The sequence below is a fragment of the Centroberyx gerrardi genome, chromosome 4 (genome assembly GCF_048128805.1).
Source record: "Centroberyx gerrardi isolate f3 chromosome 4, fCenGer3.hap1.cur.20231027, whole genome shotgun sequence".
NCBI lineage: Eukaryota > Metazoa > Chordata > Actinopteri > Beryciformes > Berycidae > Centroberyx > Centroberyx gerrardi.
In genome coordinates this window covers 8,858,547-8,880,539 of record NC_136000.1, presented here as the reverse complement: position 1 = coordinate 8,880,539, position 21,993 = coordinate 8,858,547, and the positions used below count along the sequence as shown (strand labels likewise).

General features: G+C 42.4%; 1 protein-coding gene across 2 annotated transcripts in view; it reads right to left on the bottom strand.

Annotated features, from left to right (window-relative positions):
- Window positions 1-21,993, bottom strand: part of peak1 (pseudopodium-enriched atypical kinase 1) — a 120,165-nt gene that overhangs the window by 37,586 nt on the left and 60,586 nt on the right. For both annotated transcript variants that reach the window (XM_078282954.1, XM_078282955.1), the window contains one exon: window positions 17,511-17,593. The gene's annotated coding sequence lies outside the window, so the exon portion shown is untranslated. The remainder of the gene's footprint in view (window positions 1-17,510; window positions 17,594-21,993) is intronic.

The window sequence follows — 21,993 nt, the reverse complement described above, 5'->3', positions numbered from 1 at the left end:
GTTGAGTGTTCGTGTCTGAGTGTATGTGTCTGAGTGTGTGTGGGTCCGAGTGTGTCTGTGTGCTTGTGTCAATTTTTTCCCTCCAGAAGTATCAGTTTCAATGAACTATGAATACTTTTGAGACATGAATGCGTGTGTGTGTGTATGTGCACAAACATTTCGTTCTGGAGCGAGTGGCTGTAAGAGGTAAAAGGTCAGTGGACAGATGTCTCATCGAAAGGACGATAATCATTATCCCAGTTGCACCTGAGTCTCTCTTCTTCTTCTCTCACACTCAAAACTTCTTTCCATTTGTTAAGCCTCTTTTTCTCACATCTTTGTCTCTTCCTACACTATTCTCTCTCTCTCTCTCTCTCAAGTTTTTGTCTGTCGTTTCTCTTTTCCCTAATGGCTCTCTTCCTTAAGTCTCTCTCTATCTCTTATGTCTCTTCTTCTCCCTACCCACTCACATTTTATTCAGTCTCTCTCTCTTCAGTCTTTTTCCTCCTCTGAGATAAGTTAATCTCTCTCCCCTCCGTCCCTCCTTGCTTCAGACAGTACCTACGGACACAAGTGTCAGAATTTAATTATGCAAACATCCACCGCTAAAACCGAGGCTTTTTCTGCTGGGTGGCCATACACCCATAAACAACCACACCCCAACAAAGAGACACAGACACACACGCACACACACACACCCCCTCTAGCCAGACAGCGAGCTCTGCTGTCTCTCTGAGCTATGGTGAACACCCAAAACAGGACTTGACTGGGGAATTTCGGGGACAATCTGTTTCCTTAATTCCTGATTTCCGGAGCAGAACGGGACGGCTGCGCTTCTGGCATTCTAAGTGTGTGTGTGCATGCGTGTGTTTACACAAATTTGTGTGACGCCAACCCATTTGGACACACACAGGGGGTGGACAAAATAACGGAAACCCCTGACACCATATTAAGTGTCTAATAAAGGGTATGGCCAGCCTTTGCTTTCAGAACAGCTTGCAAGCTGTACAAGCAGTTTCCAAATAGCAGCCCTGCCATAAATGAGAGATAGGTTCTTTGCACACCTTTCTGATGATGGTTTTAACACCAAAACGTCAATACATTTTGACTAGTAATGCAACAGCGCAGTGTGGGGGAGTTTATTTGAAAGCCCTGCCATAAATACCAGCTTTGTGAGGCTCACAACACACCGTTTTTGTTGAGACTGTCACAGATGTGTTGATTCATTTCTGTGGTCATTTGTCAGGCTGTAGTTGTAGTTTTAGCACCTGTCCTGTTAAGTGTCCATCTATCCCTGTCGGTGAGGTCCGATTTATGACCACTGTTCCACTTAGCCGATGTACTTTGTCCGTGTTTGGCATTAGTTGTCATGATTTTTGGGACTGTTCCTGTTGCCACATAATTTTGCAGTTTTTGTGGCTGATGCACCTGCACATTGGGCACCAACTATTTGGCCTCTTTGAAGATCTGTTAGGTGCCTCATATTGTTTTGAAAACTCACATACCAAAATGATGAGTGTCAGACTTCTTTTAAAGCGGACAAACTTCATATGACTTGCCAATGTAGCACCATTTGTAATTGTGATTTAGTTACTTCAAAGGTAAACTCTTCTTTTCATGTAGTGTTTCTGTTATTTTGTCCACCCTGTGTATTTTTTCATCTGATTTGTGTGTGAAAGTGTGCATATCTGTCTATCTGTCAGAAGTTATGATTTGTGGGTAGCCCACAGGCTGACATAAAGGAATCCCACAGCTGTCTGAAGACTACTGAGGCTGATGTAATGCTGAGCGGACACACACACACACACACACACATCTTGATCGTTGTCTACGTAAATGCTTCAAACACACATTCCCTAAGAGAAGCCCAAACTGTAGTGGTCCCACTTGTGGCTTTCTCTCAATGACAACAATCTCAAACAACAAACCAGCTCTGCATACATCACAAACATCAGAGAAACCAACAAAGCTTTGCCTCGTTAAAAACAAAGACAGTCAAATATGCCGGGAAGTACCAGAGCTGCTCTCACGGCCTCTGCTGACTATCCTGCAACGCAAGACAAGGAAAGCTGCACTCGCCGGTGTAGGGTTGGCCATTCAGATGAGATGCAGCGTTGTCCCAGAGGCGGTGCCCATCTGCTTCTGATTTGATAGTAGCAAACACGGCCTGGTGTCGTGCCAGGCAACATTTTATACAACACCTGCTGCTTGGTGCCGCTGCCGCCAAGAGACAAGTCTCGTGGGATTGCAAAGTGAGACTCAGATTTGTCCTGGGATAAGAATAACATCTACGGAGAAATGGGTGGGAGAGGACATTACTTACCGAACGCTACCCTAGTGACACTAATAAGCAAAACATAATTTCCTTGTGTATTTGGCTTATTAAAAATGACAATAATGAAGAAATATTTCAAGAAGGACAATTTAGTGTGCAGTGAACCCATCAACCCTGATATCAACAATAAGGTACATGCAATCATTGATTAAAAGGGCAATTGATGAAATGATAATCTCACACTACTTCTTAAGCACAACCCTCTTACTGTCGTATGGCTTTTATAAAACTACAGTACCACACCAGAGATAAATAGTATTTTTCCAGCTATCAATATAGTCCTTGAACAGTATCTAAACAACATCTGTACAAAGTGACCCATAAGTACCAGTTGAGCGGTGTTTTTCAGTTATGTAGTCAAAACTTTACTGGGTATTTTATAATGGCTTCAAATGGGACTCAGCTTATCAGAATTTACAACCGTAATAATTTGTATTATAAAATCATATTTTCTCCATTACAGAGATCAAACATCTTTTTAAAAAGATGAAAAGTCAGAACATCAAGTAGCTTTTAATATCATTTTAATATCAGGGACACTATCCGATACCAATAGCCTATTTTCAATTCCCATTCCTCTACCATCCTTTCATTTTCTTCTCTCACTCTCTACACCTGAGCACTCCCCTGCCTCTCCCCCCATCAGTTACAGTCCAGTGAACTGACATGCCAAAGAAATACTTACTCCCAGGGAGATAAAGCATTTGGGACCTGTCATAGACAGAGTTGGAGGATGTCACTGTGCGTTTAGCAGCCAGTACATTTCAGCCAGGCTGAAGCCAGAGAACATAGCTGCCCCCCCCGCCTCCATTTCCACCTGGCTAAATTGATCCTGACTCAGGGAGAGGAGAGTGTCTAGCCGCCTGACTGGCTAGATGGGGACTGGGGGGATCGATAATGGTGTGTGTGAGAGCATGTGTGTGTGCGCGTGTGAGTGTGGCAACAGAATAGGTGACTGTGTGAGAGGGAGTGAGGGAATGTGTGCAAGGAGTGTATGAACGTGCGCGTATGAGTGGGCAAAACAGTTAGAGCAAAGCTACATCTTTTCAATCTCTTAGCATTATCAGGTGCTCAGGAGGAGCACCTATATAAGATTCTCTGTAGGTGCGTCCGTTCGTTCGTGTGTAACGCTTTTTGCAATGTGCAGTGCTTAAGGGAATTACGGTATGCACTGTTAAGGCGGCGCATTGCCCCAAGAGCCCTGCATAGGGGAGATACAGTGTGGGGCAGTACGGCAGAAATCACAAGCATTGACAGTGTCCCCGCTGCAGCCTGCGGACAGCCACATACCAGGAAGTAGCTTGGTGATTGTCTAACTATAATGGGTGAGTCAATGCATGAATTAAATACTTTGTTCAGTGATTCTCTTTGTTACAACACTGTGCTACCACAGCACTTTGGTGTTAACAGGTGGAGTTTTTAAAGTCTATGTAGTTTCCACTAATGCATCCCCACCCACCCACCCCACTCTGCATAATTTGTACTGTACCATCTGAACTATCAACCATGCAAAAGGAAACAAAAACTGAAAAAAGTGATATTAGAGTTAGTGACCTCAAACAAAGGAGAGCATTTGGTCCAGACATATCACACATACCTGCTTCTGTATATTTTCTGAGAGCTCTACAGTAAATGTTTGGCCCAAAAAAGGCCTCATCAATCTCATCTGATTTCCAAAGAGACAGCTTGTGATTTGAATCTGAAATCCAACATAACAGGTGGCCTATCAAAACATGATTTATGGGCAGCGCACCGGGCTGCTGAAAACAGAAGAACATAAAAATGTTCACATCCGCATCAACTGTAAAGGTGCAGTTAGCACAGTTATCGTCATCTTGTTTAAGGAGCATGTAAAATCCTGGTGACATTTAAAAGACAGTATTTATGCGGGGCAGGGGATGGGTTGAGTGAGTCTAGAAAGTTACTCAGCATAATTAAGAGACAGTTAGATATGAAGCCCTGAGACACAGCAGTGAGTTGGGGGAGAATATGTGAAAAAGAAGAGAGGATAAATAAAGAAAAGCAGTGACCAAATGGAGAGATTGAGATGTAAAGAAGTGAGACATCAAAACCAGCCACGGGATGGCCACTTAAAAATCTGAAAGCAGGTTCCACCACTCCACAGAGAAGCGACATTTCCCCCCCCCCTGGGAAAAGTCAGGACGTTGAGGACAGAGGCTCATTTCCCAGCCGGAGCACGTTCCTCAGCGGAGGACGCCAGAGGGAGTGAATGAGGGAGAGGGAGCTTCGCCGAGCGCGGTACATAATAGTGGAATAACTGAGGCTGAAAACTGAAGCTATGAGGAGATGGGAGATGGGATTTTCTGCTGCTTTATGGCGGAGGGCTTGAATGATAAGACAGCCGTGGCCGTGGGAGAGACGAGCAGAATAGATATCAAATAGGAAAGGAACTGCAGAGGAGGCGGCTGGACAGTTGGAGAAAGCTGTGCAGTCAGGTATTTGTTAAGGCGACAGTAAGCCACTATCTGCTGCCTCAGGGTCTTTAAGGAAGAATCCACCCTCTGATATTCTTACACCGCATGAATCTGGGATGTTCAAGGCGTTCCAGGAGTTCTTTTGTGATCAAGTGTTGCAATTGACTTCTTTTGGTGTTGCCACTTTCAACCTCAAGCTACCTCGTCTACTTCTACTTCAGTTAGTGCTTTCCTACATTTCCCAGAATGACTTTCAACAAGGCCCCAAGAGAACGGGTCTGAACTTGTTGCATTCAGCTGTGGGTTATAAGTGTAGGTGCAGAGTGACAGCATTGTAAGAGGAAGAAAGTGAGTCACATCCCTTACTCAAAACTTCCTGTATTATTAGGCCTATTTGTTTCAAAAGGCGGCTACTGTGAATTCTACAAAGGAAACTACATGCTTTTTCCACCATAGTTTTGCAGGACCAAAAAAAGTGGCATAATAATAGTAAAACAGTGAAACCATGATTTTTTCCTGACTATAATCGGCCGGTAAAATCTCATACTGTTGCATCCCTAATCGCCAATAACCGTATTTTTAACAGTGTTTACGTGTTTTAGGGTGGATTTTTCCTTTAAGAACACAACAGCATCGTAGTGAGGTTTATTTTTACTTATTTAATCATCATTTCTAACCAGGCCAGCTGAGAGAGAGCGCTATCTTAATTACAGCAATGACCCACGGGAGTAGCTGCAGGGGACAGGAGGGTTACACACATACACAACCCACACTTGGGAGCTGCCCAGCACAACCACAGCCACCGGGCAGTTTAGTGCCTTGGTCAAGGGCATTTTGACAGCAGATAATGAAGCAGGAGACAGCACTTCTTACTCACTTTCCCCACTCAGATTTTCTCAGCCAGATTTTCACAGTCAGATTCAAACTGACAACTTTCAAGCATCTTCCCTCAGCCATTCAGCAGCCGCCACCTCAAAGTACAGATTGTGAGTACTGTTCCTTTGATCTAAGCTACATTTAGTCATGGGTACAGATGGTGAGTAACTAGTTTCTTTCAGCATAAACTGTCTTCGGTCAACATTTTGAACACAGTACGGATACAGGACATGTACTATGGAATAACGTTACCTGTGTGACTGTGACAGGTTAGGCAGAACTTTCCTGTGTGTGTGTGTGTGTGTGTGTGTGTGTGTGTGTGTGTGTGTGTGTGTGTGTGTGTGTGTGTGTGTGTGTCTGTGTGTGTCTGTGCGTGTGTGTGTTGGCTGATGCAAGTCAGCTTTCAATTTCATAAGGAAATCCAGGTCATGGCTCACTTGTTCCAAATAATTCCCAGTTTCTTCCAAATTTCATCTCCCCTCTACAGACAGATATGCTGCCAAAAGGATTCTTTCGAGGAGCTTTTGCACAACTATGACTCCCATTAGTTGCTCAACTGAACTTCTGTTTACAGTAAAATCATTATTCAGCTGGTGTAAAATGTGTTCTCTCATTTATTAGTAAATTACATGTTCAGTGGACTGAAAAGACATTCGCTTTAAAATTGCAGCGACTAGTCCATTCTCCTTAGTAAGTTTTTCTTTATTGAGACAGACAGTATAAAAGTTAAGAGGGACACATATGCATGGGTACCTGAAATGAGATTATTATTCCTGTCCAAAACATGGAAATGAGTTAACAGAGGGCCGATCTTCGGAAGAACTCAGACCAAGACAAAGACTCCAACAGGCAGGAGACAAGATAGAGACATCATGCTGTTTTGTCTCTCGTTTGAGTGCTGGAGCCCCCAGTGTGCTATAAAATTAAGCTCATTTGGGTGTAATAGCTCAAATAAACACTGAGTCTACAAATGTCAGCCTCTCATTCATAGTTAATGGAGCAGCTCCTGGCTGACATCACCGATTAGAGTCTTGGTTCTCTGGTTTCTATCTTTGGGAGAGAGTTCCCCATGTTCACAAGTATTGATTGAACTGTCCAAGGCAACCGGAATAAAAAGTGAGTTCTCAAAGTGAGTGGTGAATTCCATTTAATAGATAAATGGCCAACCATTGCCAGCAGATAGTTTGCAATTAAGATATATTAGCTGAAGAAATTAGTGTGTGTCTAGCGTCCACCAATTCGATTACATACAGTACCACTGTGTATCTGCACAGAATGCTGCGGGAGCAGAAATGAGTCTGGAACGAAAACATGCATAGCACAGAGACAGTTAAGTAAAACAAAGCCCAAACTACAGACTCAACTATGAGAAATATGCACCAACAAATGAGTAGTAGTGACTGACATGGTATGTAATCAGCAGAATTTCCCTTGAGAGTAAATTTCACAATCCAAACAAGTCAGTGAGCCGACGACACAGAGACCACCAAGAGAGCCAGAGGAGAAAAGAGAGGGGAGACACAGAGGACTCAGTTCAGCCACATTAATTTAACTGCAACTTTTTCACTACCAAATCTGAATACTAACATTTAACCCTCACCTGACAGTGAGCACCAGTGAGCACTAATGGACCGTTAGTGTATGGTCTAATGGACCATTAATGTATGGTCAGAAGAAAAACATGATTTCACATATAATTTCATCAGAAAGCATAATTTTTTGTGTAATAAGGCAGAAAATCAAGGTGCAGTGATCAGATTTCTGACACGACTCTTGGACAGTATCTGACTTTTGTATTACAAATGCTCAAATTTTGATTCCTCTTCCTCAATTCAGCCTAGTAGAAGTCTGATATCTAATAGCAGCATCAGTATTGATCCATCTTTAAATCGAGAAACATTGATGATGTGACTGCGTACACTGTAAGCCCGCAAAGATAGAAGAAAGAGAAAAAGAGAAATTTGGTTGATTACAGCCGTTAATTCAGCACCCACAATTTCACATAGGCTACAGTCTTACAATGTTCATGCTGCTCGCCAAGAGCTCATCCATATTGATGAAATACAAGAGGGCCTGAGTGTAATGGACTGGATCCACTGTGATGTACTCTCCTAAGTGGCTGGACGGCTGGCTCTGTGTGTGTGTGTGTGTGTGTGTGTGTGTGTGTGTGTGTGTGCGTGCGTGTGCGAGCTCATGCAAGTGTGTGTATAATGGCTGGCTCTTTGTGTATAATTGTGTGTGTGTGTGTGTGTGGGGGGGGGGACCTCAATTGAGTTAAAGTCTACTTGATAGTCACACTGCACTTACAATTTGACAGAATAACATGAACAATGTGCAATAAGCAAAACAAACATTATCAGCATGAAGAACTAAAAAACACTGGAGAGGGTGAGATGTGCCAGGAACAGCCATGAAACTTTTTTTTTTGAGTTCTGGAAAAGGTACAAGGGAATTTTGCCTTGTGCTTTCCATTTCTCCATTTGGAAGAAGGGGGAGATTATGGTTTCTCATTGGGCATATGAATACCTCTAATCCTGGGCGTAGGACGATATCAACAGGGACTGCATGTGAGCGTCAAGCCCCAACTGCAGTTCGGCTCCTGCCAGTAAAACACTACTGGCTTTTTTAATGTTTTAATTCTTTGAAGTGAAGACATTGTTTCTCTTGTCTGAGCTTTTCATACAAGGACTTACAGCACATGACAGCTAAACGTTTAAATGAATTCTGAGGGTGTAAGAAATTTGTTTAGTACTAACTGAACAAATTGAAGGTAAAACAGCTCGCAATTTGAGATGTAACATCAAAGTTGCAAAAGGCATACTTCCAATGTATAAGCAAAACTCCTCTTTGCTTCATCACTAATGTTTACATGGCCAAATGAATCAACACTGGATTGGGATGTGAAGGACATGGAGTGGGCGAATCTGGTTGCTTGCTATCTGAACACACATTTTGGCTGCAACATTTATCAATCCTGCTCTGTAGCTCTTCCAAGCCTTAAGTCTGCCCAGAGCAAACAATCTAAAAACGAGGGCTGTACAAAACCCTTTTAGCAACGGTGTTGACAGACAGCAGTGAGTAATGTGACAAGCAAACGACCTTATTATAAGCTCACCTCCCATAGCTGATTCACTCATAGATAAGACATGGAGCAGCCTGTGGAAAACCGGATGACACTGTCAAAACGATGCCTTTTCTTTCACTGCAGTAGTGAGCTTCAATCAACAGCCCTTGGCAATTCAATCTGTCAGTCTCAGTCATTCAACGACTCCACAAAAGGGTCGGTGCAATGTAGGAGATGGAGATCTCTTGATACCGGCTAATGAGACCTAGTTGATTTGTTTCAGTTGAAGAGTTTCATTCCAAAATTAGATGATACGTTTCTATCATTTAAAAAAAACCAGTAACACCTGTGAAATGATTTTTTTCCCCATAAACTTGTACATTTTAGATCAGGTAACATTTTTTTACCCCAAAAAGAATGTAAGGTTTTGTAACGAAAACTTCACTTGCAGGAATACTTGTATGTGGCACGTAGGATGTCGCCCCCATTTCTACCCCCCAAGCCTCCTAGGCACTCAGAATAAAGAAAAAAAAACACATAAAAAACAAAACAAAACAAAAACAGAACACTCTTGAAAGTCTAAGGCATTCCCTCATTTCCAGAAGACATTCCCAGTGACTGCTAAAATCATCTTAAACACAGAGAAGGGGGTAGGTGAGAGAGAGTGAACGAGGATAAGAAGGTGCGTGTTCAAGTGAGATAGGCAGAGTGATAGATAGAGAGAGAGAGAGAGATAGATAGAGAGAGAGAGAGAGAGAGAGAGAGAGAGAGAGAGAGAGAGCAATGCTGTGGCAAGGGAATGTAAAAAAAAAAAAAAAAAAAAAATAGAACATTCCAGCAGAGTGTTTGGTATTGTGCAAGGCTGCAAGCTCTGGGAGAGTTGTTGAAGTTTGGCCTGGGAAAGAGCCAGCGGAGGTCTCTGGAGAGACGCCGCCCGCTGCCCCCCAGGCAAACACCAGCTGAGTGGCAGAGCAGACACAGCCAGATGCGGGGGAGTGGATAATACACACAGGAACACACATGCACAGACTCACACAGCCACAAACACACACACACACACACACACAACCATCAACACAGATATTCCAAAAAGAAGCACATGAGTTTCATTCCAGTTTCATTCAAGATGAAATATCCACCATTTGGAAAGAGTGATACCTACTCTAAGTGCAATTAATTTTTTTATATTAATAAAGTTATTAGCCATCTTAACACTTTTGCTTAGAAAATTTTGAAAACCAATATATTATTGTCAAATTAATTATAATACCTTGGTATATTTACCGTAAACAAATGAGACCATGGTTGAGATGATTGGTAGCTTGTATCTCATGCCAGTGGTACTGCTAGTGCTAGTGTTTATCAAAAAGAAGATTTCCCATAAACCCTGTTGCTTCGTGTTGCAAAGAGCATGTTGCTACTTGCTCCATTTGCACTGGAAGAACTGTTTTGTGAAGTAAAGCAATATTCCCTTTGTGCCGTAAAGCGACCCAGCAGATTTCCAGCAAAATTGGAGGCACGCAATGGAAAATGCAGTGTAGGGACTGGTAGAGCCGGCCAATCTTCTCGCCGATGGTCTTGTTTGTTTACAGTAACTATGCTAATGTCTCAAAATTAATGTGGCAATGATATATTGATGTTAAAATGCTACAAGTAGCACGTTTAAATATACTTCCAAGCCTACACTCCAAATAAAACTGCGTTCTTCTGAGTCAATCTGCCTCCCTCCTGTTGATCCTTCTCTTCTGCCAGCAGATAAGCATCTTGGTTCTTTATCTTTAAATAAAACATCCTTTTCACACTTTCCTCTGAATTCTCCCTTCTCCTCATCTTTCTCAATCTGTCTTCCAAGATACGCATCTCCCACTTCATCTCTGCGCAATTCCATCTCTGTTCATGTCACAGTCCTCTGATACCTTAAAAACATGAAGAGGCCTTGGCAATCGCCTTGAACCACCTTTTCATAACAGCTCTCCCTTTTAGCAACATACAAGCTTTTTCTTCATGGCCCTGACATTGCACTGAATAAAGCATTTAATACGGTAAACATATTTATTGTAAAGTATGTCTGATGTCATTTAGAGACCCTTTTTTGAGCTGTTCTATTGAAAATGAATACAAGGCTGCCTTTGTCGAACTCACAGACTGCTTATTTGAGCTTTTACACACAAATTAGATTTATATGACCACGACTTCTAACTGTTCACATAAATTGTGAACAGGAACCAAATGTTCCCTGTATTTCTGGAAAATCCCCCTGGTATTGCCACAGTGTCCACAAAGTCTCCTAGTCCTTGTCATTGGAGCAGGTTAAGTGTAACTTGATATCATGATAGATTAGAGCCTTGGTTTTCTACTTTCTAGTTTTAGGAGAGAGCTGTTCATGTGAAAAAGAAATCTCGACGTAACTGTCCAAAGTCGTGCAAATTCCATGTTATGGTAGATTTTTTCCTTGAATAACGGCACTCCAGAAATCCCCAGTGACAGCAAAACTATTGAGGGCACAAAAAAAACGTCTTCAACATAAGCCACAAAGAAAACAGTCAGGAGGAGGGCAGAAAAACAGATCTGGGAACTGCTAAATCTCAGTGTGAAACCCACAGGCTTTTTTGCGTGCCCCGGTCAAACATCAACCATGCTTCTCTGGCCATGTTTAATGACTTAATGCATGCGACGAGAGAGAGACCGGGAGGGCAGAAAAAGACACATTTCTAAGATGTTCACTTAATCCTGTTTTGATGTGCTGGTCTTGGAAGGAGGAGAAGGAGAGACAGCAGGTCCAGTGTCACGCTGAGATTGTAATGCACACAGAAATACACAAGTCCCTCAATATAGTTCTGTTGGACAAGGGTTTCATCTACACTACATGTGTGCATGGGTACTGACTCACACATCCAAAATCAGAATTATTGCACACAGCATTGAAGCAGGTCTGTAGTTTGGACATGAAGGAGGTATTTTCTTTGCAATTTTAAAGTTTTGTTAGTTGTTGTTTGTTGCACTGGTGTATTTTGTTTTATTTGTATGTGTATGTGTTTATATATATGTATATGTGTGTATATACTGTATGTTTGTATATGTATGCATATATGTGTATAGGTGTATGTTGTATGTATCAATTCACAAAAGCATTGTCAATAATATTTATGTGGACCCCGGGAAGAGTAACTGCTATTGCAGCAGCTAATGGGGATCTAAATTAACAAACAAACAAATATCTATTCTTATTTTCTTCTTACCTGTGATGTTGTCGGTAGATAACATTTTCAATATCACGGTGAATTCAAGCCGTTATTTCATGATTTTAAGCGATAGTTTGACTTTAAAATCATGACATAACTTGAATTCACCATGACAGAATGCCTTGGCATCATGTTTGCTTTAGATGCACCGTGGAGTATGTTTAAGTGCTTTCGGATCTGAATGAACTTAAAACTTAAAATGAAAATGTTTCCTACCGATCAAAGGAGAGTAGAAAATAAGATGCCAAAAACTCCAAACTATCCCTTTAATGCAAGATTTGGTTACAGGGCTATAAATAAAACTGATGTAATCATAAGATTTACGCACACACATTCTTTCACACACACATACTCATTCAGTCTCACTCTCTTTCTCAGTTTCACGCACTCACACTTTCCACACGCCGGTGTAAATGTAACACAGTGATTAGCCAGGGGCAGGTTGGTGATGACTCGGTGGGAAGCTCTTGAAGGTTTCTACACTCTAACATCCGCTCTCCCGCTCCTGTCTTCCCTGCAGAACAGAGGCTTGTTTGGCACCAGGAAACATCAAGGGCAGCGTCGCACTGAGAGCTGGATGTGCCGAAGCTGTCAGTGGGGGGGCACTCAACAGCAATCAGCTGGGATCAGAGAAAATACTTTTGGCTTCAGGACTATAACATTATACACACACACACACACACACACAAACACACACGCACAAATGCACGCAATCTTTCAAAGCACAGCAGGCAACGCGTTCATTTCCTGCTGACTGATTATGAGTTAATTATGTCACTAGCTTTCATATTGATATTTACCCTGAACTCTTTGCTTCATTCAAGATCTGAAACAAGAGCAATATGTACACAGCATATATTTTTAGTCAACTGGACTAGTAAGTGACTAGTAAACTTGAGCAGCCACAGTTACAATGTACCAGCACTTGATTGGTGGTTGGTGGCAATTTTAAGTCCTGTGTAAGTATGTGTTTGTTGCCTAGAGGAAGGAAGGAAGGAAGACAGAAAGAAAGGACAAAAGAAAGAAAGAAAGAAAGAAAGGATGAAAGAAAGGACGAAAGAAAGAAAGAAAGAAAGAAACCATGGCAGAGCCACTGGTGACTAGAATCTAGTCTGCATACATAAGCAACTCAGTATTATGAATGTGACGACTGCAGACAATCTGAATTAGATTCACTTTGATCGCCAAGCACAATAAGTGTACAGGATTTTGCCTCTGTGACAATAGTGCAGAGATATATTAATAATTTACAGGGTTTCAGAGTATTGACGTACATGTTAAGTGGATAACAGGACCTAACATGCATGTAAAGACGTAATATGGTCAGTAAACTATCTCTCTCTCTATATCCATTCTACATTAAAGACCAGCCTATCAAGGCCCTAATTAGTCTTTCTGAAGTGCAGAGAGATCAGAGACACATGAGAATATACTATAGGAAACTACAAAAGCGAGAAAAAAAAAAGCCCCAAGACAAAATTGAAGCTCTTGGAAAAACTCGTCCTAGTTTCTTCGAAGAACAATCGCCTGACTCTGCTACGGCGCTCTACTCAGGGAGGAATGAGACGGGGGAACAGATTCGATAACAACTCCCAATTACCGCCAATAAAAAGGAACTGTGTTTTTTTGCGAGTGGAGAAATTCCCTTTCCTTTTCCCATGGTGTTGTTGGACTGAGAAGGTACTGGGGGAATGGGAGACAGGCTTATTTCACTAATGATTTAACCATGGCTTTGTCTGTTTCTCTGCTTGCTAACTGTGTTCTCTGGAGAAAAGACTACGCTAATCCAGAAACATGGCTCCAGCATTCATAGCTGACTTTTGTGAGTTGTGTTTCATTCCAAAATGTGATATATCCACTTTGAGAAAAATAAATATTGCCTCAATATGTGACGGTAAATGTCTTAAGACAGCTAAAAGAAATCATTCTATTCCATGATGATTTTCACTTTCATGCCAAAGATCAACTTTGTCAAACGGTGAATCTCTCATTTTGAAATGGAACTGTAAAGTGTCCAACTTGACAACTTCCCAGAAAGACTACAGACACATCAGACACAGCAGTGGAAGAGCCAGGACAGCTGTGTGGGCCTGCGTCTTGGAAAGGTGAGATTGGTGACGCAGGTTTTTCTTTCTGCAATCCGAAAGGAAACGCAGCAGACCAGAAGCTTATTGGCTTGAAGTGAGCACATCTGAAGCTTATTTGTTGTCCTCTAAGAAGTCATACCAGAAGGTCATTGGCTTTACGTGAGCAGATTTCAAGCTTATCAGTCGCACTGTACGTCAGCAGACCAGAAGCACATTGACCTTAAGTATAGTGAGTCCAAAACAGGCTTGGTGAAAACTAAACAAAACTGATAAAAAATGTGATGGATGCAACTGGGACAGAAATGTTCCAAAGGGTTCCAGTTATATACCTCACATATTTGACTATGTTTACCAAGATGGACCCGTTTTGACAGACTGGCCAGGGAAGTTTTCAGTGGCAGCCATCTCAGCTCCATAATCCTGCTTCTCCATGACTGTTGCTAAGTAACTGGTGATTCTATGGCAGCTGATTATTCCAATGTTGGCTATCTCATCAATGTGATGCTAAGGGGGCATTTATTATTACCTCCGCCAAGGAGGTTATGTTTTTACCTTCGCCAAGGAGGTTATGTTTTCGGTGCTGTTTGTTTGTCTGTTTGTTTGTCTGTTAGCAGGATTACGGAAAAAAACTACTGGCCCGATTTTCATGAAACTTCGTGGAAGGGTGTAGCATGGGCCAAGGAAGAACCCATTAAATTTTGGAGTGGATCCGGATCCGACTCACGAACAAGTAGAGGTCTGCGCTCTCCAAGTGCCCTTCTAGTTATAATTAGTAATAGTAGTAGAAGTAGTAGTAGTATTAGTATTATTCATCACCTTTTAGTTCTGGAGAGAGGGCAGAAACAGAGCTCACATTTGTGCAATCAGAGCAATCGTTTTTCTCAGTGGTTTTGGGGCAGGTGGTGAGAGCTAGGTGTGGGCCAAGAAACGATTGCTGGCATCAATAGCTTGGAAAGCAACACCACATCATCCAATTACTTTGAACACAACACCTCCCTGCTCCTAACTGCCAAGCGCGAAACTAACCAACGGCACCAAAAAACAAATGGATACCAGAGAAGGCGGTGGCATGTGGGAACGCGCGGCTGCCATCCCACGCCACCGTCGTTTCCCGCTCAGATGCGCAGGGACGAGGGAGAGCAGATGCCTGCGGGTCAGAGGCTTTGAAAGAGAGAGCCTACGTATGCTTTGTGCGGCGGCTCACACAAGGTACAGTATCTCTCCCTTTCGCCTGAACAAGCATTTCATCCTCCTCGCCTCCAACCAGCCCCAAACCATTTGCGCTGCAACACGTGTGTGAAATCGAGCCTGACGGGTCTCATTAAAAAAAAAAAAAAGAAAAAAGAAAAAAAAGGTTTCACACGCTCTTCTCCTCTGTGGTGAGGGAGAGTTTTGCCAGCAGCCAGTTTCTCACAGACACACTGCTGCTTACTGCATTTTTTTTTTTTTTGCCTTTTGTCCCCCTTGCCACTGTGGTGGAGGGCATTTCACCACCCCACCTACCCGTACACACGCACACACACACACACACACACACACACACACACAGGATTTTGTATTGCTTTACTTCCATGGACTATCTTCATTTCCTAACCTTCTACCTTAATACTCACTGATACAACACATGCCTGACCCTAACCATAACATTACTGGTCTACTGGAGCTTTATGGCACTTATTGTCGTTGTTCTCTCCTGACTAGATCCTTGCTTGTGTTGTATTAAAATCTCATATGTACGTCGCTTTGGATAAAAGCGTCTGCCAAATGGGAAATTGTAAATTGTAAATTGTACTGGTCAAATTAGTTCCAAAACTCGTATTGGTTTACTACAAGTATAGTAACACAAGTACACACACACACACACACACACACACACACACACAAACACCTTCTTGTGCTGGCAAAGGCAGGAGGAATAATACTGGTGGCAGTGAGTCTATAGCAAGTGGAAGACCATTCTAGCAGACTTGAATAACAGAGCAATCTGTATGTCTGTTTGTGTGTGTGTGTGTGTGTGTGTGTGTGTGTGTGTGTGTGTGTGTATGTGTGTGTATTTTAAGGCCTCCATGATTCTTAAACACTATGACCACGAACATAGTGGTCTGTGTTTCTCTTTAGAAAGGTTGAACAAGTATCAGTAGCACATGTTTGGCGTACACACACACACACACACACACACACACACACACACACACACACACACACACACACACACACACACACTAGCATCTGTGGTGGGAGCTGAGGAGACCAAGCACATGCAAACAGAGCAGTGCTCAAACCTGCCGAGACACAACAACACAGATGGCTGCTCTTTACCCAGCTGGCACAGAGACATATGGAAACAGAGATCATTAGCAAGATAAGTGCATGACAATGTTGGCAATGTTGACAAAAAAATCCACACAATAAGTAGGCCTTCAAAAAAAAAGTTGACACATCTGGATGAACATTAACCATTGAACCACAACAATATCCATGTGTTGAAAAGCTGACTTGGATTCAACTGTTTTGATTAATCGTTTGATCATGTAGCTTAGACATAGTATGTGATGCACTTCCTCATAGCGTTTTTATACGAGTCAGACTTGGAAACCTGTCCACTTTTATACTGTCAGTAATGATATTGGCAGAGTACTACTGAGAACTTTTCCAACTGGATTAAAATTAAAGAGATAAAATCTTTTTTTTTCACCATTAGAACAATCCAACATCCTTCTCTGTGTGGAGAAAGACAGAAAATTATGTCACTTTTCTTTGATTTCTGATATGTTACAAGTGGCTTTTAGTATTGGCAAAACAACGCAATATTTGAGCCGGTGCATCTCTTCTGCTCAACCATCTTTTCAGGGCATTGCGTAATGGCAGGTAGGAATCCATGCAACTGCAATACTGCTACACCACCTGTTATACTTTCATCACAAAACAAGGACCATGCTTGATTAGGCCAATTAGAAATTAGAAATATGAGGCCAACTGAAGTAAACCAACAAGATCTCTGAGGCTCCAATCATTGCAGTTTATGGTATGGATTCAAAGCCACTCTCTATCCACATTTGATTGCTAACACAGCCTGTCAGTCATTGAATTGTAAACATTGGGTTCATGCCCACAGTTTTTGTTTTGGAGATTGCCAATTTTGCCACACTAATGCTGGAGCAGAATGATGAATGTAGCATGAGAGACAAATTACAGCGTGAGTCTGGTCCATGAGGAGTAACCAGACTTTCTTGACAAACTTTTGCAAGTTGACTAAAAACTGAAATTTATCCTCATAATTCAACATAGTACCACAAATAATGGCACAGAGAGGCAGCTACTGCAGTGGATAGATGAAAAGTCTGGTATGTCATTAAAATCAAGTGGCCATGCTGCATGGGCTGACTTAACAGCCGAGAAAATCCGATAAGAAAAAGTGAAAAACACAGACACACACACACACATAAAAAAGACACACACAGACACACACGCACAAGAGAGGAGTCAACTCACAGTGTAATGCATCAAGCGGCGGCAGCAGCAGCAGCCATGGAGTCCCAGTTGCTCCTAGTGCACAGCACACCTACTGCTGGAACCTACAGTGACAGAGAGAGAAGGACAGGCAGAGAGGAAGCGAGACAGAGTGCAAGAGTGTGTGAGAAAAAAAAAAGAATGGAGAGAAAGAGAATAGAGAGGGAGGGAGATGGAGAGAAAGAGAGAAAAACAGAGAGAGAAGAAGAGAGGGGTTTTTGTTATTTTGCCTGAGGCAAATCTCTTTTAACATTGTGGCTCATTTTCAAAGTGTGTCATTGTTCTGGCACGCTGTTACAGAACAGATATCAGATTTACTGGTACATTTAGCACCCAGGCAAATTCATCTTCTGAACAGAAAGGCTGCTGTTATATTAGCAACCAAGACACAAAGTGGACACAACTTGATGCATACAAACTAATTTCACCCTGAAGTGATACTGGGTAGTTTGAGTTGTTAGCCAAGAACTTCAGCCAGTCGGATTTGGGCCAAATAGTGTTTGCAAATAATTCTTAGTGTTTGTTTTAACCTGCTCGGTGTGTCAGATGGATGGGGTTTCCTAAATCAAGACAAACACTTGAAAGTTTAGAAAATAAGAGAAAAAAAATGTGTACGCTTGTCCGAGCGTTAAAAATATGTTTGTTGGAGGTGATCTGTATGTGTGTGTGTCTGCATATACAAGTGTGTGTGCGCACATAATTCATAATGCATGTCCTCTTTAAGCACAGTTTTACAGGGTAAGACTGTTTATGCGTAGATTGGTATGTAGTCTGGTGTGATGAAAACACTAGCACTCCAGTGAGCAGCTCTCCAAAGAGCAGCATTGTTACAGAACAGATATCAGATTTACTGGAACATTTAGCACCCAGGCAACACCGTCTTCCGAACAGAAACACTGCTGTTGCATTAGCACCCAAGGCACAACACAGACACGACTTCATGCATATAAACTTGTTTCACCTTTTAGTGACCCTGAGTGGTTTGAGTCAACAACGTCAGCCAGTCAGACCGGGGTCAGATAGTATTTGCAAATAAATCTTAATGTTTGTTTTAACTTGCATGGAGCACCGGATGGATGGGGTTTACTGTATCAAGGCAATACAGTGACTGCTAGAAAGTTATATTTTGTGTTGTATACTGTGAGAGGCCATTAAAACCGTATTGGCTTAAAATGCAGTGCGTGTTTATGAATACATATCTACATATATATGTGTGCACACACGCACATGCAGGTGTGTGCATAATTCAGTGTGCATGTCCTCTTTTAGCATTGTTTTACAGTGTAAACTATACACAATGGTCAACTGAGCAACATGCAAACATCTCTCTTTTCCCAGCATCCTCTGTGCTGGAGACAATTGGACAGCAGCACCAACAGTTCTCCTAATCTAGCCTGCGGACTTAAAGCAAACTGTGCAGGAGGGACACATTTCCTCTCCTGGAATAGAGTTCCTCAGCTCACGTGTAAATCCAATATCCTCGCCTCGCTTTAGGATCTGCTGGAGGCGTTTTATTTGCAGGCAAAAAAAAAAAAAATGGAGGTGGCTCCCTGAGTGTTGCCATGCAACCATGGAAAACTTAAGGAAATTGATCCTCAAGCTATATGTGAAAATAAGGCACAACCACCCCCCCCTCCCCCAGCTTAGGGATTCTATCTTAAAACCGCTCTGCATTAATATTCATCCAAGGACGAGGCATCTTGTTGGGGATAAAAATAGCCACAGTCATCTCAGGAGCCTTGGGTTTTTTTTTATGAGCCTATTTATTTGCTTTAGAATGAAAACAAGATCTGTCAAAATGGGAGAGATGGGGAGAAAATCCTTGGAACTCCTGTGGTGTTAAACTGTTGTTGTACACTAGTGAGCTCAGATTATAAAAAACTGCAATCTGGTTTCTAAAAGGCTGTTGTGTATTTGCTTGCTAGCTTCCTCTCTACTGATTGAAGTCGGGGGGGGGGGGGGCTTTTGAAAACATGTCTGACTGTGGATATTTCAGATTAGGTGAGTAGTAATACACCTGGCTTTTGCTTTTCATCAGGAGCTTCAAATTTCCATGGCTTGTATGTTTGTGTATGTGTGTTCATGAAGCACAAGTGGCATGCAGACTCACAGGTATTCATTTGTATGCTCACACACGTTTGTAGAAAACCCCGTTGTATGAATGCGCACACACTTGTTTGACTGACAGTATGACACAATCACAGCGGAACAATAGAACGACTTAATGTGATGAACCTGTCAATCATCCAGACACGTTTCTGTGAGCAACCTTGATTGCTATACATCACCCTCCGAGCCCCACGACCTGGACGGCGTCTCATGAACAATTCTGGCACATCTCTGGCACATCTCCGGCATATGCCGACAGTTTAGCCCACTGAAGTAGCAGTGTGCACGTCGGTTAACTGTGCAGGCTTGGAGCTGTCAGTCGGCGATGACATTAAGATGACATCTCTTCTACCTCTTGAGTTGCTGTCCTGATTAAGCAGCCAGCTAATAGCTAACTAGCTGAGGGTGAGCAGGAGAGGGTGAGCAGGCATGCCCTAGGTAATTAGGACTCATTTTCATAATAGATGAGGTTCAGACAGGACACTTAGAAAGCTGGAGCCAATATGGAGCAAAATTAAAACATCCTCTGCTCTTTGACATTCTTGTTTTTCACTTTTATTTACAAAGGGTTTAGGTTGACTCTTGCTCTTTCCAGCACTGCTCTGCTGCACACTCTCACAGCTATACACACCTAGGGAGCTGCCCAATCCAACTAACATATTCTACTGGAGCAGTTGCTTGTTACTGTAAGTGGCTTGCTAAGAGGCTCTATGACAGTAGCACAATTTTTGAGCAAGGGTATTCCCTCTGCACATATTTCCCCAGCAGTTGTGGAAATTTGAACCCGCAACCTTGCAGTCACAAGCCAGTTTGTCTAACCTGTATGCTACTACCATTTCATCTAGCGTTGTTCTTCTTCACAGCCTGCTACCAATCTAACATTACACATAACCAAGCTAAATTACAGTGTGGCGATTGCATGTAATTTTGTACACATGCTCCTGCACACGTGAACTTTGTTGACCACAATCCCTCCCTTCCTCTTGTAAACAACAGCTGGTTCCACTGTCCACCTGCTACCTGTAAATTCCCTCCAGCAGGACTCACAGCTCGAGCATACTATTGCTCTGTCTCGTCTGAAAGGTGCAGTTCCTGGCACACCAGCAGTGTGTGTTGCTGCTGTGACAACATAATAACAGTTTGAATTTTCAACTGGCACATACAGCGGCAACCAGGCTTTTATTTGACTGTCTGAGTGCGTTTTCAAAGAATGACTGGGTGGTTTGAAAACAAATGTACTGATTACTGCCATCTCTGTTGCCGTCTGGAAGCTATGTTCAATATCTATAGTTGCCTCAAGGTTTCTGCTGCAGTCATGACAGAGCATCCCAGTGTTTGTTTACTGTTAGACTTCTGCTTGGTTTTATTGTTTGAATGCCAGTGTCAAAGACACATGCCCAAATTGTTTGGTTCAAGAAGGATTTGAAAGGACAACAGATGCTCCATTAAATTGAACTGAATAGATTTGCAATGCAAGACATGGGTAAAGTAAAATGTTTTTCTGGAGTAAACTGTTTATCTGAATGCTTGAATGTCTTATTTTGCCAGAGGGAAGGGAAAGGATGTGAGAGTTTGTCAACTGTTTGGGGTTGTGTGTGTTCAAACCAGCATGAGCATGCACATGGTGGTCTTTGATTCGTCCAGGTATCAGAGTAATTAGCCCTGACTGGCTGGCAGCTTTGTAGCCAAGACAGAGGCATCTCGTCCACCCTCACCTTCCCCAGTCTGTGACCAGGTTCTGTATGCCTGTGAGCATATTCTGCTGACTCACCCTCATTAGCACCGACTGCAGAGAGGCTGAGCTAATGGCTAGCTGTGAAGCCAACCTGAAATCTTGCCGGACAACAGCATCATCCATCAAAGCAATGACAAAGCACTTAGAAACCCAAAGACACAGAAATACAGAATCGAGATGGGTGTCTGCATGTGAGGTTTACCCTCGACTGCCTAAAATCAATTTAAAATTGAGATTAGGATGTAATGACTTTCGAGTACGACAAATGATCACTCACCGGAATGGCAATAAAATACGATACACCAAGCTACACTGTAGTTGCCTGTATTATTTATTAGGCAATGTACACAAGGTAAGTAGAAACAGTCTTTGGGCATATCCCTCATATGCCTAAAGACTGTTTCTACTTACCTTGTGTACTTCTTGATTCTAGATACATCTGTCTATGAAGCAGTTGGGAATCTGAGTGTCTTGTTCAAGGGCACTTCAGCAGTATTCACAGGCACCGCTGGCAGCACACAGATGGATTGCACCCTCCCTATTCTGCCTGAAATCAAACCAGAACCCATTTAGTTATTAGTCATCCTCTCTACCTCTATATCAACCTGCCATCCTCAATTT